A 14,868-nucleotide genomic window follows, 5' to 3' on the forward strand; every position below is an offset into this window, starting at 1 on the left:
CTCTAACGGTACTTTGGAAAGAAGTCACAGAACACATGTTGAATATCTAAGATACTGTCACTGGAGATCAAAGTTCATGGGACAAGTGGGTACCGTACGCAATTTTAGTTTTTAACAGCACACCACACAGCAGTACAGGGCACACTCCATTTGAACTACCGTACAGGAGAAAAGTAAATATACCAGGAGTACTGCAACAGGAATCAATGCATGTAAGTTACGACCACGAATCGTATGTTAACAGGCTAAAAGTGAGAATTCAAGAAGCTCACACAATAGCAACAGAGTCATTAGTGACACATTGGAAAACTAGCAAGGAACATTATAATAGGAATGAAAATGTAAAAGAATTCAAGGTAGGGCATAAACTGTTGCTGCACAATGAATTGGCAAGATGTAGTAGATCGAGAAAACTAGATTCACAATGATGGGGGCCATATGAAGTAGTAAAACGTAGTCATAAAGATCAAAAGAAACAAAGAAAGAAAAGTACATGCAAACTAACTGAAACGATTCTTTTAAATTTCAGGTATGGCATTCAGGCAGAGAATTGTCCAGCTCCTCATAGTGACAGCAACATAAAAAACATCTGCATCAGAATATGCACCGAACGACTTTCAAGCGACTGTTTCCAACTTTGTGTATTATGTCAATGCAGGACAAGTAGAAATATACAGCACTACTTGGAGAATTGTTACTTATGTAAATTTGGATGCAATAACACAAAGATTTCAAAAGGCAGAAAGATACAGTAAAGCAGTGGTACAAAGGTGCCAAGACAAACAACAACAACTAAACTTAGGTTTACTAGACTGTCGTTTACTAGAACAACAGGTGACACATCACGTAGAGAAAATCACAGGTCTGCAGCGAGATTAGTACAACAGCTGACAAAACATAAGACCAGAAGGAAAAGAGGAGTCTTTAACTTTGTAGACCATGTAAGTAAAATACTGTTCACCACATCAGATGAAGCAGAAGTGGCAGTGGTAAGGGGCCCATTGGCAGGAGTGAACGGGACTGTTTACACATTTGAGTCAAATGAACATGTCTTAAAGACAGGCATTGAAAGAATATGTGAAAGACACAGATGTGGGGTTTAAAAGGGTAGTGTTCTTTGTAGCAATAAAAGAACAGGTATTACAGTTATCAGTAGTATTTGGCAAGATCAAGGTAGAATATGAGCAAATGATCAATGCTATCGTGAATGTACAAAAAGGAATACGGCAGGCACACTTTATCAACCCTCTCCAAATTGTAAAATATTTAAGTTTAATACATGATGAGCTAAAGGATGTAAATTTTCCTTTTCCTCTAGCTGAATCCTTGGGTTATTTGCTATTAAGAATAATTGACTTGGATGTTTTCATTTCTGGTAGTATATTAGGATATGTAATTAACATCCTGTTCCTAGATAATAACAATTTTAGCTCGTATAGAATACTTCCACTACCAGAAGAGCTCCAGGAAATGAAAGGGAAGTATGTGTACTGTACATACAGCCCGAAAAGGGACTTTTGCTGATAGATGAGTCCAAAAGGCAATATGCAAAACTTTCCGCAGAGCAGCTAAACTGCAAAGAATTAAGTAAGAATAGACAACTGTGCAGACAGTCCTTTGCATTGTTATCAACATTTGATCACGAAGAGTGTGAAGCCAAATTGTTGCAACTGGTTAAGGAAATTCAGACGATTGTGTGCAAAGAAGAGTTACACTGAATCAAGCATTTAGACATATCTAAATGTGTGATGAATTGTTATATGTAGCTCCAAAAGAAGAAGGATTAAACATTTTACGTGGAAGAGAAGCTCCTAAGAATCTAGTAATGAAGGGCATAGGCAAAATAAGTTTTTATAGTAAGTGCAAAGGGTGTGGAACAAGAGTATTTATACAAGCAGAACGAGTGATACACAGTAACGTAACAAAAAAGGATAATATCACAAATAAATTTAGAATCTGATTGTTGTGTTGTGAGTGAAGAAAAGAAAAACATTTCAGTTTTAACTTTAGATTTACCTTCAGAACACGTAGTAACACATTGGACAATTTAAAAATCGCAAGCAAATGACTGGACGATGTCTAGAAAATGGCAGAGAAGGTTAGAAATATTTCCGGTGTTTTACACACTATTCAATAACTACATAGGTAGCTGTAACACTAATTACCCTAATTATTGTAACATTTTGATGCAAACAGTGTATATGTTTTACAGAATGTTTTAAAAGTATATGGAAATATTTGAGAACACGGATTGTTGCAAAAAAAAAAAGTGCATAAGAAACACTATTGTGAACCAGTATTGCCACACGGTTTGAGGCGCCATGTCGCAGATTGCGCAGCCCCTCCTGCCGGAGGTTCGAGTCCTCCCCAGCACACACGCGTGCGCGCGTGTGTGTGTTGTTCTTAGTGTAAGTTAAATTAAGTAGTGTGTAAATCTAGGGACCAATTACCTCAGCAGTTTGGTCCCTGAGGAATTCACACACATTTGAATATTTGAACCAGTATCCCGAAACCAGTTTGGATAGGAGACAGCTCATTAGAAAGACTGAAGGTGTGGTGATTTACTAAAGGTGTGCAAAGGACCAAGATTAGTCTATATCATTTTGAAACAGACATTAAATGAAAGGAATTTGTAAGATATGTATGTAAAATGTAATTGTTAAATAAAAATATAAGTTGATGAAACAAGTGAAACAAATGTACCTGTGCAAAACAAGTGTAAACTACGAAATGAAATGTCAATGTTAATGTTAATTATTAATATCAAGGTGTTAATTGTAAATGTTTTCCTGTTTTAATGTAAATGTATTAATGTCAGAGTGTAGATGTAAATGAACATATGTAAAAAAGCAAAACAAATGTAAAATCTACAATATATTTTATTAAAAGTGAATTAAAAGACTCACAATTGATGCTACTTTGAAGAGAAATGCCAATTCTGCTGGCAGGGGGGGGGGGGGGGGGGGGGGGGGTCTTATAGCCTTGAGTAAAGCCAAGTCTTAATTGCATTGTTAATAACAAAACAGGGAACTTTTAAGGCATTGTTAATAACAAAAGTGGGAACTGTAATAACAAAACAGGCTCAGACCCAGAAGCGGGCTAGTTGGCCGATGCCAGGCTGATGGGCAGCTGCGTTTGATAATGAGCTAAAAGGTATAAAGGCACAAAGAGGGCTCTGTGTACATCTGACAACGGGGTCCTAGATAAGGGCTGGAATTAAGTTAATAGGCAAACAGCTCTTCTGATTAGAGAGAGGGAGTGAGGGACGAGAGGGAGAAAGAGAGAGGGCCTTCTGGTGGCAACACCACTACGTCATGAGAAACCAATACAGGATTTAGAACGCAGTGTGTGACCATATTATGAGAGGTGTCCCCCCCCCCCCTCCCCCCCCCCCCAAGTCTCTGAAGAACTACTGAAGAATAGTGCACAATTACAGCCAATAAGGAGGCACGTAGCCATCGACATTACATCATGGTAATAGCCAGTGAGGTCAAAGGAGAAAAGTACACAAACCTCTGCAGTAAGACACTCTGACAAAAGGAGAAGATCGGTAGGAGAGCACTAGAGAGAGGTCTGACGCAAGGTGCTGCAGGGAGAGGCAGGGTTTGTTACAGAGTCAGCAACCAGAGCTGATGGTCAGATAGGCAGCACTCTTGACTTAGCTGAGTGGGTCACATTTTAGGAGTAGACGGAACGGTGATTGTCATTCGGCGTCTCTGTATCAGACTTGGTCACTCATTGGAAACGTCTCAGCCAGAGCAGTTAGGATTTCATTCTTTGTATTTCTGAATATACTTCAGATTGTTAAACTTTCTGGAGATTACTTCAATTACCTCCCAGTCTTACTATCTTCACACCAGAGATTGTAACTTCTTAGCTAGGTCAAAAGTCTCCCTCTCATTAGTGCCCACCAGCTAAGCTGTGTCCTTTGACCTTAAATGTAACCCATGCTTGGGACGCGACTCCCTGCTTCCATCCCTCACTCTCTGCCTGCTTCCATTCCTCCCTGCTTATATCCTTCCACCCCTCACACCCTCCCTGCTTCCATCCCTCACTTCTCTCAACACTATCCAGCATATTTCATTTGTAGTAAGCTTCAAGCGGAACAGGAAACTTCAGTGGCGCACCCTAAATCTTCATGTCTAAGTTGAAAGATGCCTTTGTGGCACAAGTAGAAGTACCTCACAGTAATTGAGAACCTTCCTCTGTAATGTATTATTTATATGTGTACACTCTTACAGTTGTTTTTCAATTTTTTTAAATTCTTTAATTTGTGTTACTTGTTATTTTTCTAACAGCATTCTTCAAAATATATATGACTCCTTCCATGACCAAGTAGCTTTGGCTCAAATAGTCTCCTGGATAAGACTCAAAATCCACTTTGCACATATCCCAAACATGGCTTCATTTCAGTAGAGTTTTCACTTATATGATAGTCGTAGCCTTAGAGGCAACAGTAAAAAAGCTGTCCCCTTCCTACTTGGGCAACATATTGGACATAACAACGCTGCACATGTATCTACAAAACCAACAACACAGCAAACATTTGGAGCCCCATATACGCTGTGACTGGATGTCTTCTAGTCCATATTACCCAATTTGCAAAACTTGGAATCAAAAATTGTTGTGGACAAAATATGTTACTTCAGTGAGGGGTTTGAAATTATCAGAAGAAAGTGGGATGATGGCATGCTTGTGGCTTATATTTTCACATTAGTGTTTCCATGTCATGTTTAGGAGTTTCGATACACATTTCTGCAAGGATAAGAAAGAGAAGTAGTACAGTACTAACAAGTCAGCTATATTTTTTTAAAAAATAGGATCATGCAACACAAACATCTGATGTAATATGCATTTATTTATAGAATGAGTTTCAGTCAGGCAAGCATCTTTGTCGTGAATATAATTACATCAAGTTAAAATAAGGTTCCTCGACGTCAGGTACACAATTCATAGTTGCAGCGTATGTCCTGATGCACCTGTTGCCAGGTCTCTCTCTATATATATATATATATATATATATATCTCTCTCTCTCTCTCTCTCTCTCTCTCTCTCTCACACACACACACACACACACACACACAAACACACACACACACACACACACACACACACACACACACACACATCATGCGCGGTGGGAGGGGGGGGGGGGGGGGCAAAAATAACTGGAACTTCTTACTAGAAATCATATACTTTATTGTTTTCAAATACAACCTTAATCTCCTTCAAAGTACTCTCCATTAGCATTAATACACTTGTCCAAATGATCATTCCAGTGCTCGAAGCACCTTTTAAATTCGTCCTCTTTGATACTTTCATGACATTGCGTTTTACGTCTTCCACATCCACAAAACGCTTCCCCCTCAAGTCTCTTTTCATCCTCAGGAACAGGAATAAGTCCGAGGGTGCTAAATCTGGCAAATAGGGTGCGTGGGTCAAGGTAGTCGTCTTCGTTAAAGCCAAAAACTGGCAAACGCTGAGAGTCGTGTGCGCGGGAGTGTTGTCGCGATGCAGGAACCACGCCAGAATCCCACAAAGCCGGATGTTTTCGCGACATACCTTTGTGAAGCCGTTTCATAACCTCCTAATAGAATTGTTGGTTTACTGTCTGGTTTTCAGGGACAAATTCAGAGTGTACGATCCCTTTGACGTCAAAAGATCAACATCGTTTTCACATTCGATTTTACTTATGGAGCTTTTTTAGGTTGTGGTGAGCCAGGTGACTTCCATTCTGATGACTGTTGTTTACTTTCTGGATCATACCCATAGCACCATGACTCATCACCTGTAATGATTTTGTTGAAAAAATGTGGATCATCTTTGAACGCGTCCTTCACTTCACGACAGGCTTGAACACAACGATCTCTTTGATCTCCGGTAAGAAGCTTTGGCACGAATTTTGCTGCCACTCTTCGCATCACCAAATCGATGGTCAAGATGAGCTGAATTGAGCTCCAGGACAACCCGGACAAGTTCTCGAGTTGGACAATTGTCCTGCGTCGTTCTTCACTGATGAGATCACGGATTTTGTTGATGTTGTCTTGGCTTCGAGCAGTTGAAGGTCGATTGGAACAGGGCTGATCTTCAACCACCATTTCTCCCTTTTTAAACCAAGAAAACCATTCATACACTTGCTTTTTACTAAGAGCATGGTCTCTGTAGGCTGTCTGAATCATTGCCACAGTTTCTGTTGCGTTCTTGCCGAACAAGAAACGAAACTTCACTGCCGCACGTTGTTCGTAAGAACTAGCCATTTCCTCAGGTCACGTCTGCACTGTACGCACTCTCAAAGAACTGGCAAAGAAACCACACTTCTCACTGTTGGGTGATGCCGCGTGGCAGAATGACTCAGCAGAGCTCCTACTACAACCCTCTGGCAGCGCAACCTGCTACTACAAGTACATGATGTGCAGCATTACAATTCCGGTTACTTTTGGGTCCCCCCTCGTACACACACACACACACACACACACACACACACACACACACACGACCAGTCTCTGGCAGCCAGAGCAGTTTGTATTGCATTATTGTATCACATAGATGTAGATATTTATTTATCTCTACTGATCCAAAAGTCATCCCAATTACTTTACTATGCAGTGTAGTGTAACATGAAGAACAAGTATATTCTTTTTCACAAATTTTGTAGATGACATGTTCTGACATAATCCAGATAAAGGTCATGGTCCCTGACCTTAATTATTTTCATCATTTGAATACAACCATGTAGGGTATCATTTGAAACCTTGTTCTTACCCCTTTCCAAAATCACCTCTTTCATAATTATATCTCTATTAAACAGAAGTTACAGCCATTTTTGTCATGTTTGTCAAATTTTCCAGACATTTTTAGAACTTTGGACACTCATTACTTTTGTTGTAATTGTGCTAAAATTGTGAAATTTGGCATTTTAATTCTCTTGACATGTGCAATGTACATACCAAATTTTGTGAAAATTAGAGACAATCAAATTGAAAATGGTAATTTTCTGTGTATAATAACTTGTAAGTCGGTTCAAATGGATGGATGTTGCAGTAGTTATTTGGAGATGATGATGATGGTGGTGGTGATGGTGGTGGTGGTGGTGGTGGTGGTGATCAGGTTTTGTGGCTGCAAAACAATGAAGCCTTAGCACCCATACTAAAATGTAATGAGATAAGTGAGGAGGAGTATCATAAAATTGGTCCCATCGGGTTAGGAAAGGATAGGGGAGGAAGTCGGCAGTGCCCTTTTGCCTGAAGCGATTTAGGGAAATCACAGGAAACATAGGTCAGGATGGCCAGACGCGAGATTGAACCATTGTCTTTCCGAATGCGAGTCCAGTGTGCTAACCACTGTGCCACCTTGCTCGGTGGTATAGACTGACTTGCACACCACAGGCATTACAGACAGTGGGGTCCTCTCGCTGGAGTAAAAAGCCATTGTGAGGGGACACTACCCTTTGCGGAGGCAGGTTAGGGCCACGTAATCTTGTTGGAGCAACCAGAATGAGGATTGCCATGGTCAGATAGTTGGCTTTACCAACCACAGCTTGTAGTCTGTCCCTACTAGCCAGTCCTCCTCCCACAACTGAATGGATCTGTGACCCACCAGCGCAATGACAACCTACAAGGGAATGGCTCATTCTGTAATGGTATGTTCCCTGCAGAACTCCTTGGTGGCTTTGTTGGCCTGTTCATTTCCCCACATTCCCACATGCCCTGGTATCCAACAAAATGACACCTTCTTATCCCACCACTGTATGAAGTACAATTAGTCCTGACTAATTTTTCTGCCAGGTACACATGCTGTGACAACTGCATGGCATTAAGGGAATTGAAGGAGGTGAGAAAATGTGTGTCCTGAAGATACTCATCTACTCCAATGCCTTCAGAATTACATGCATCTCAGCAGAAAATACAGTGTGGCTAAGGGGAACTCGGAACTGAAGACATGGTCAGGCAAGAAGAATGAATGGCCAAGGGAGCCCCTTGTTGGGAGACATCTGTATACACAACTGTAAAGCCATGAGGCCTATCTAAAATGTTGAGAAAGAGATATCGAAACATAAGATTGCGAGTGCAATCTTTCTTAAAATTGGTCAGATCTAAAATAATTCTGGGCCTCTGCAGGACTCAAGGTGGAGATCTGCTTCAACCTTGGTGTAGAAGTTAAAGCCATTCACATCCAACTTGAAAAGGCAATCCTTCGCACAAATCCCACAGGACCTAGTTGCTCTGTGTTGAGAATCAAAAAGCTTTTCACTGGTGGACAAGAATCACTATGGTAATCAGGTGTGTATAGCATGGACAATGTTTCATTGGCCTGTCACATCATGAGGAATCATTGCTGGATAGTTCACCAATCTCAGCATGAAGGCTCAGTATGGGGCTGGTGCGAAAGACCCCAGTGCCCACCAATATCTTTAAATACGACATTTACATAGATCCCTACATCGTGAGTGCATAATCAAGTCAACGTCACACAAAGGCTTGTAAAATCGGAGCAGACAGTCGTCTGCTCCGCATGAATTGTGGCTAAGACATTTTAAAGTGCTTTCAGGGAGTGTCTTTCCAGCCCCCTAAGGAGTGTAAACCATGTAAGTTTTGAAACAAATATGAGGCCCAGAAACCCCACTCAGTCTTTAAAACTACGAACAGCGTCCCTAATCCACAACATAGGAATGTTTCAAACTGAATTGCAATGATTAAAAAGGATACATTCATCCTTCTTAGCTGAGAATTTAAGACCCCCCTACTCTTCACGCACTCATCCAACTGATGAAGAGTCAGGTGCAACTGATGGGTCATCATTGCAAGGCTTGAATAAGAGCAAAATACAACCAGAGTAGTTGTCAACAAACAGAGAACACTGGACACTACATTTAACAATGGACATGGTACTATTAATAGCTATGAGAAAGACAGTTACACTTAAAACACTACATTGAGTGACACTGGTCTCCTGCTGAAAGTGGTCAGAGAGGACATCATCCACTCAATGTCTAAAATAGTGGGGTGAGAAAAAGGATCATATAATAATGGGAAGGCATCCTCAAAAAACCCCATTCATGGCACTGCCCGAGGATAACATGCTATCAAGTAGTATTGTAGGCCTTCCCAAAGTCAAAAAATATACCCTGGAGATGATGCTGGTGCAAGAAAGCCTTTTGTTTAGCCACTTCAAGGAGGGTCAGGTTATTAGAGGTGAAAGTGACAATGGAACTGTCTGGATTCTAAGATCCAGACTGACCATCTACCCCAATGTCTTTACCACACAACTAGTGAGGGCAACACTAAGGTAACTATTCGAGTATGTTTGCTCCTTCCCAGGTCTTAAAACTAGAATTAAAATGGACTCTCGTCCAAATGAGGCAGTAACCATGGCAAAACAGGCAACTATAATCTGGGCAATGACTCTCCGAGTGATCTGAGACTACCCTTTCCTATTACTGCAGCCACTGGGAACCTCCCATCTCACCGAGAAATCCTGATGGCCTCGCATACAATTGCACTTTTAGTGGAAAGGTTTATAGTGATCAGAAATTGTTGCCACAATCTCTTCTTGCTCTCACTAATGATTTGACAATATTTCGCCCTCACTAGCCGAAAGGGTGCAATGTTCTCTCCAGTTGGCCAGCACTTGAACCTACACTGAGCCGCCTGCCTGGACCTGACAGCAGTGCGGCATTTGTCACTCCATCAAAGAACAGGTTGCCTTTCCGGCTAGCCTGAAGACTGAACAATGGAGGCTTCAGCGGCATTGTGGGTTGTCTGGGTAGTATGATCAATCCATTCCTGGATGTTATCATAGTGTTCAAACACAGCAAGTTGGCTGTAAAGCATCCAGTCTGTCCTATGAAACATACATTGTGGTGGATGTCTTTTGGGCAGCACTCTGTCCAGCAGGTGAATACAGATTGGGAAGTGGTCACTTGAGTGCAAGTCATCGACCACTTCCCATAGAGCAGTGTATATGAGGGCTGGGGAACATATCAAGAGATCGATGGCAATGAACAACGCTGAAGCACTGCTGAACTGCGTGTTCCATCCTATGGTCAACAAATACGCACATGACAACAAGAGTAGTCTCTCAATTGCTCTACCACTGGGGGAGGTGGTTGCAGAGCCCAAAGCCCACTATGTGCATTAAGATCACCACACAGGATGAACGGATGGACAAGCTGAATAAGGAGATCATGGTGAGCCTTTTTTCTAGCACCTCATGTGGTGACAGGTAAAGTGAACGTATTCTCAACTGGTGATGCACATGTATTGATACAGCAACTGCTTGCAGGGTGGTTGTGAAGAAGAGAAGCAAGGTGTAGTACTCGTTGTTGACAAAAACGGGTCACTCCTCCTTTCTTTCTCTCTCTCTCTCTCTCTCTCTCTCTCTCTCTCTCTCTCTCTCTCTCTCTCCTAAGGTAATCCTCTTCAGCCACATTGCACAGAGATATCAGAGAATTTAAAATGTGGCTCTTTAATACAGATACACTTTGGTCTAACGTGAGTTAATAGATGTAGTTCCTCCGCATGTGTCCTGAAACCATTCAAGTTCCACTGCAGTATGGAAGCCATTTGAATGGTGAGATTGCATCAGAGGAGGGTTGAGGGACTTGGCGGAATAGCCAGTTCCCTCTGGCAGATGTTGACAAACTTAGCATCAAAAGTATTGTCATCATTCGATCCATCACACAGGATCAAGGTCGCATGGTCTGATGGCTTCAGATCTCAAAGTTTTGCCTTGATGGTTTTTGTTCTAAGCTTGGGTTTTGGGAATGGTGGCAACGCCATTTTAACAGGAACAGTTAGCCTGGTCTCGTCATCTGTCTGCCATGAGAGTCCGTTATCCTCTCAGACACTAGGCTCTGTAGCAACCACTATTGCTTTGGCGGGTAGGCTAGGTTGTTGAATGACCAATACAAGCTTACAGTTGCATTTACAGGTGCAGGTGTAGGTGCCTCATCAACTGTCAAGGTCTAGGTTCCAGCATTAGCTTTCTGCACTGGCTGCTTCAACACTGAGGCAAACGAATGCACAGAAGTAGGCAGCTATGAGGCCTTTAATGTCTTTTCATCTCTGAGCATCAGAGGCACTCCAACACTTTAATCTTCTGGTTTTTCTTCTCTTCTGCAAGAACAGGACACACTCTGCTCCAAAATCGGATGGGCTTGGGAACAATTGACACACATGGGCAAGGCAATACAATTTTTCCTATTTCAACAACCAATATAATGCCAGCCATAATTAAAAATCACAAAAAGATTTTTTATGTGCTTAGATATGTGACTGAGAGGAATATTATGCACAAATTTAAAAAATTTTTATATTAATTTTGTAGGAGATAGAGATATTAAACTTAGTACTTGTTACAAATTAAATTTGGACACAATTGCATGTAAAGGGCATTTTCAGAAGTTTATGTGAGGTGTAATCAAAAAGTACTTTGAATTTTTGTTTTTCTTAAATAACCATTATGTAGTCATCTACATCATCTTTGTCCCCTTCACAAAGTAAACACTCTCAGATGTAATATACTTGTGCCAGTACTTTTTACAAATCTCGGAAGCACTTCTTCAACGAACTTTTCATTATGGTGTTCAGCTTCTTCAGCAACTTTTGTTGTTATCAACGGTGGCAAAATTACTTCCTTTCACGGTTCTCTTCAGCCTTGGGAATACAAGGAAGTCACAGGAGACCATTTCAGGCAAATACAGTGACTGAGGCAACAAAATGATTTGGTTTTTTTGCCAAAAACTAACAAACAAGCATTGAGGAGTGTGCACAAGCACTATCATGACGCAATTTCCATGAGTGACTTTACCACATTTCTAATCACTTTCTTTGGATTACTTCATACAAACTGCACACAATTTGCAGGTAGTATTCCTTATCGGCCACGCAACCACAAGACAGGAACTCATGAAGCCCTATCCCGTAACACTCAAAGAAAACGATGCGAAAAGCCTTCACACGTTACTGAACTTTTTTTCCCCAGTCTTGGCTCTTCAACCAGTTTCCATTGGAACAGGTGGGCCTTGGTTTCAACGTCATACCCATATACCCATGTTTAATCATGGGTTACAATATTCTTTAGAATTTCTGGATTGCTGTCAACTTCATTCAGCAATTCCTGAGTGATGTCTACATGATGTCAGTTATGGTTGAAATTCAACAATTTCAGAACAAACTTTGCTGCTACACATTTCATGCCTAATATTAACAATAATAATAATAATAACAATAATAATAATAACAATAATAATAATAATTGCTTGGTGTGAGCCAAAGACTATGCCAACATCTAAGCAACCTCTCTGATTGTGATTTGGAGATTTTCCTGAAAAATTTTCTTTATTTCCCGTCATCAGTAATTGATGTGCTAGTGTGTTCACGGTGGTTGCTATCTTCAAAGTCTTCTCAACCCTCTTTGAAATGTCATAAACTCTTGTCTTACTCATGGCAGGTTTGCCAAAAGCCACAGTCAACATTTCAAATACGATGTTGCACTTTAATTTTTTTCAAGAACAATTTCACACAAATTCTTTGTTCATATATTTTGAAAGTAAAAGTTTGCCAAGCACTCTAAAACATAACCTTTTCGACTGTCAACAATAAACAAAGTATTCAAAACAGCTGAAACTGCCAACATAAACCAGGAACATATATACCAACAATATATATATATATATATATATATATATATATAATAGAGTGAAACATTCCACGTGGGAAAAATTATATATAAAAACAAAGATGAGGTGACTTACCGAACGAAAGTGCTGGCAGGTCGATAGACACACAAACAAACATAAACATACACACAAAATTCAAGCTTTTGCAAAAAAATTTTGCCTCATCAGGAAAGAGGGAAGGAGAGGGAAAGACGAAAGGAAGTGGGTTTTAAGGGAGAGGGTAAGGAGTCATTCCAATCCCGGGAGCGGAAAGACTTACCTTAGGTGGAAAAAAAGGACAGGTATACACTGGCACACACACACATATCCCTCCACACATACAGACACGAGCAGACATATTTAAAGACAAAGAGTTTGGGCAGAGATGTCAGTCGAGGCGGAAGTGTAGAGGCAAAGAAGTTGTTGAAAGACAGGTGAGGTATGAGTGGCGGCAACTTGAAATTAGCGGAGATTGAGGCCTGGCGGATAACGAGAAGAGAGGATATACTGAAGGGCAAGTTCCCATCTCCGGAGTTCGGATAAGTTGGTGTTGGTGGGAAGTATCCAGATAACCCGGACGGTGTAACACTGTGCCAAGATGTGCTGGCTGTGCACCAAGGCATGTTTAGCCACAGGGTGATCCCCATTACCAACAAACACTGTCTGCCTGTGTCCATTCATGCGAATGGACAGTTTGTTGCTGGTCATTCCCACATAGAATGCATCACAGTGTAGGCAGGTCAGTTGGTAAATCACGTGGGTGCTTTCACATGTGGCTCTGCCTTTGATCGTGTACACCTTCCGGGTTACAGGACTGGAGTAGGTGGTAGTGGGAGGGTGCATGGGACAGGTTTTGCACTGGGGGCGGTTACAAGGATAGGAGCCAGAGGGTAGGGAAGGTGGTTTGGGGATTTCATAGGGATGAACTAACAGGTTACAAAGGTTAGGTGGACGGCGGAAAGACACTCTTGGCGGAGTGGGGAGGATTTCATGAAGGATGGATCTCATTTCAGGGCAGGATTTGAGGAAGTCGTATCCCCGCTGGAGAGCCACATTCAGAGTCTGGTCCAGTCCCGGAAAGTATCCTGTCACAAGTGGGGCACTTTTGAGGTTCTTTTGTGGGGGATTCTGGGTTTGAGGGGATGAGGAAGTGGCTCTGGTTATTTGCTTCAGTACCAGGTCGGGAGGGTAGTTGCGGGATGCGAAAGCTGTTGTCAGGTTGTTGGTGTAATGATTCAGGGATTCCGGACTGGAGCAGATTCGTTTGCCACGAAGACCTAGGCTGTAGGGAAGGGACCGTTTGATGTGGAATGGGTGGCAGCTGTCATAATGGAGGTACTGTTTTATTTTCATTTTCATTTCACCTCATGTTACACTTTCCACCTTCTAATACCATGTCACCCTCACAACACCCCCACAACGACCCCATTAAGTTTTATTTACATTCCCTCCGCAAACATGCCTTCGCCCTAGCCAGATTACGCTCCCATATTCTATTTTCTCAGGCTTGTCTGACATTTGGCATTACCCCCAAAGCCCTCACACTTAAAGTTCCCATCTCTGGCTGCAACCCTTCCTTCCATCAGTCCCTATACCAGTTCCAAACTGAACAATCCATTGCCCTCACCCACCTAATCCTTCACCTAGACATCAACTCAGCCAATGAACACACCCATCAACTCCCATCCTTAATAAAAGTCCTTAATCTTTCCTCTCCCACATCCACACCGGCTGTTCAGAGCATCCTCCTACAGGCCAACCGTAAATTAGAACAGCATGCCACCTTCCACCTCAAAAAACTATCCAATCTCCTGGTTTCCCACCTCCGGAAAGGCAACTCACTCACCCTTCACAACCTTTCCAGCAAACCTCAACCTCCTCTCATTGCACACAAACCCAGTCTCTCCCATCTACTGAATCTCCCACTTCCAGCTCCACTCCCTCCAAAACCTCAAAATTCCGATCAACACAATCTGGAACCACAACACCCTAATTCAGTAGTTAACCTTTCCTCCAATCCTCTCTCCCAATCCGAAACCTCCGTCCTATCCAAAGGCCTCACCTTCAGCCCCACTCCCAGATTCAACCAAACAGCCCTCATCAAAGATTTACTGTCCTACACTCGTACTCTCTGCTGGAAATATCACTTTGCCACGAAGAAAAATGATCCTAATCCTAATGATCCAATTCCCCAAGACACCATCCAAAT

General features: G+C 41.8%; 1 protein-coding gene across 2 annotated transcripts in view; it reads right to left on the bottom strand.

Moving 5' to 3' along the window:
• Positions 1 to 14,868, bottom strand: part of LOC124605312 (nucleoprotein TPR-like) — a 404,625-nt gene that overhangs the window by 166,466 nt on the left and 223,291 nt on the right. The gene's annotated exons all lie outside the window — the stretch shown is intronic.

The sequence above is a fragment of the Schistocerca americana genome, chromosome 3, assembly GCF_021461395.2.
Source record: "Schistocerca americana isolate TAMUIC-IGC-003095 chromosome 3, iqSchAmer2.1, whole genome shotgun sequence".
NCBI lineage: Eukaryota > Metazoa > Arthropoda > Insecta > Orthoptera > Acrididae > Schistocerca > Schistocerca americana.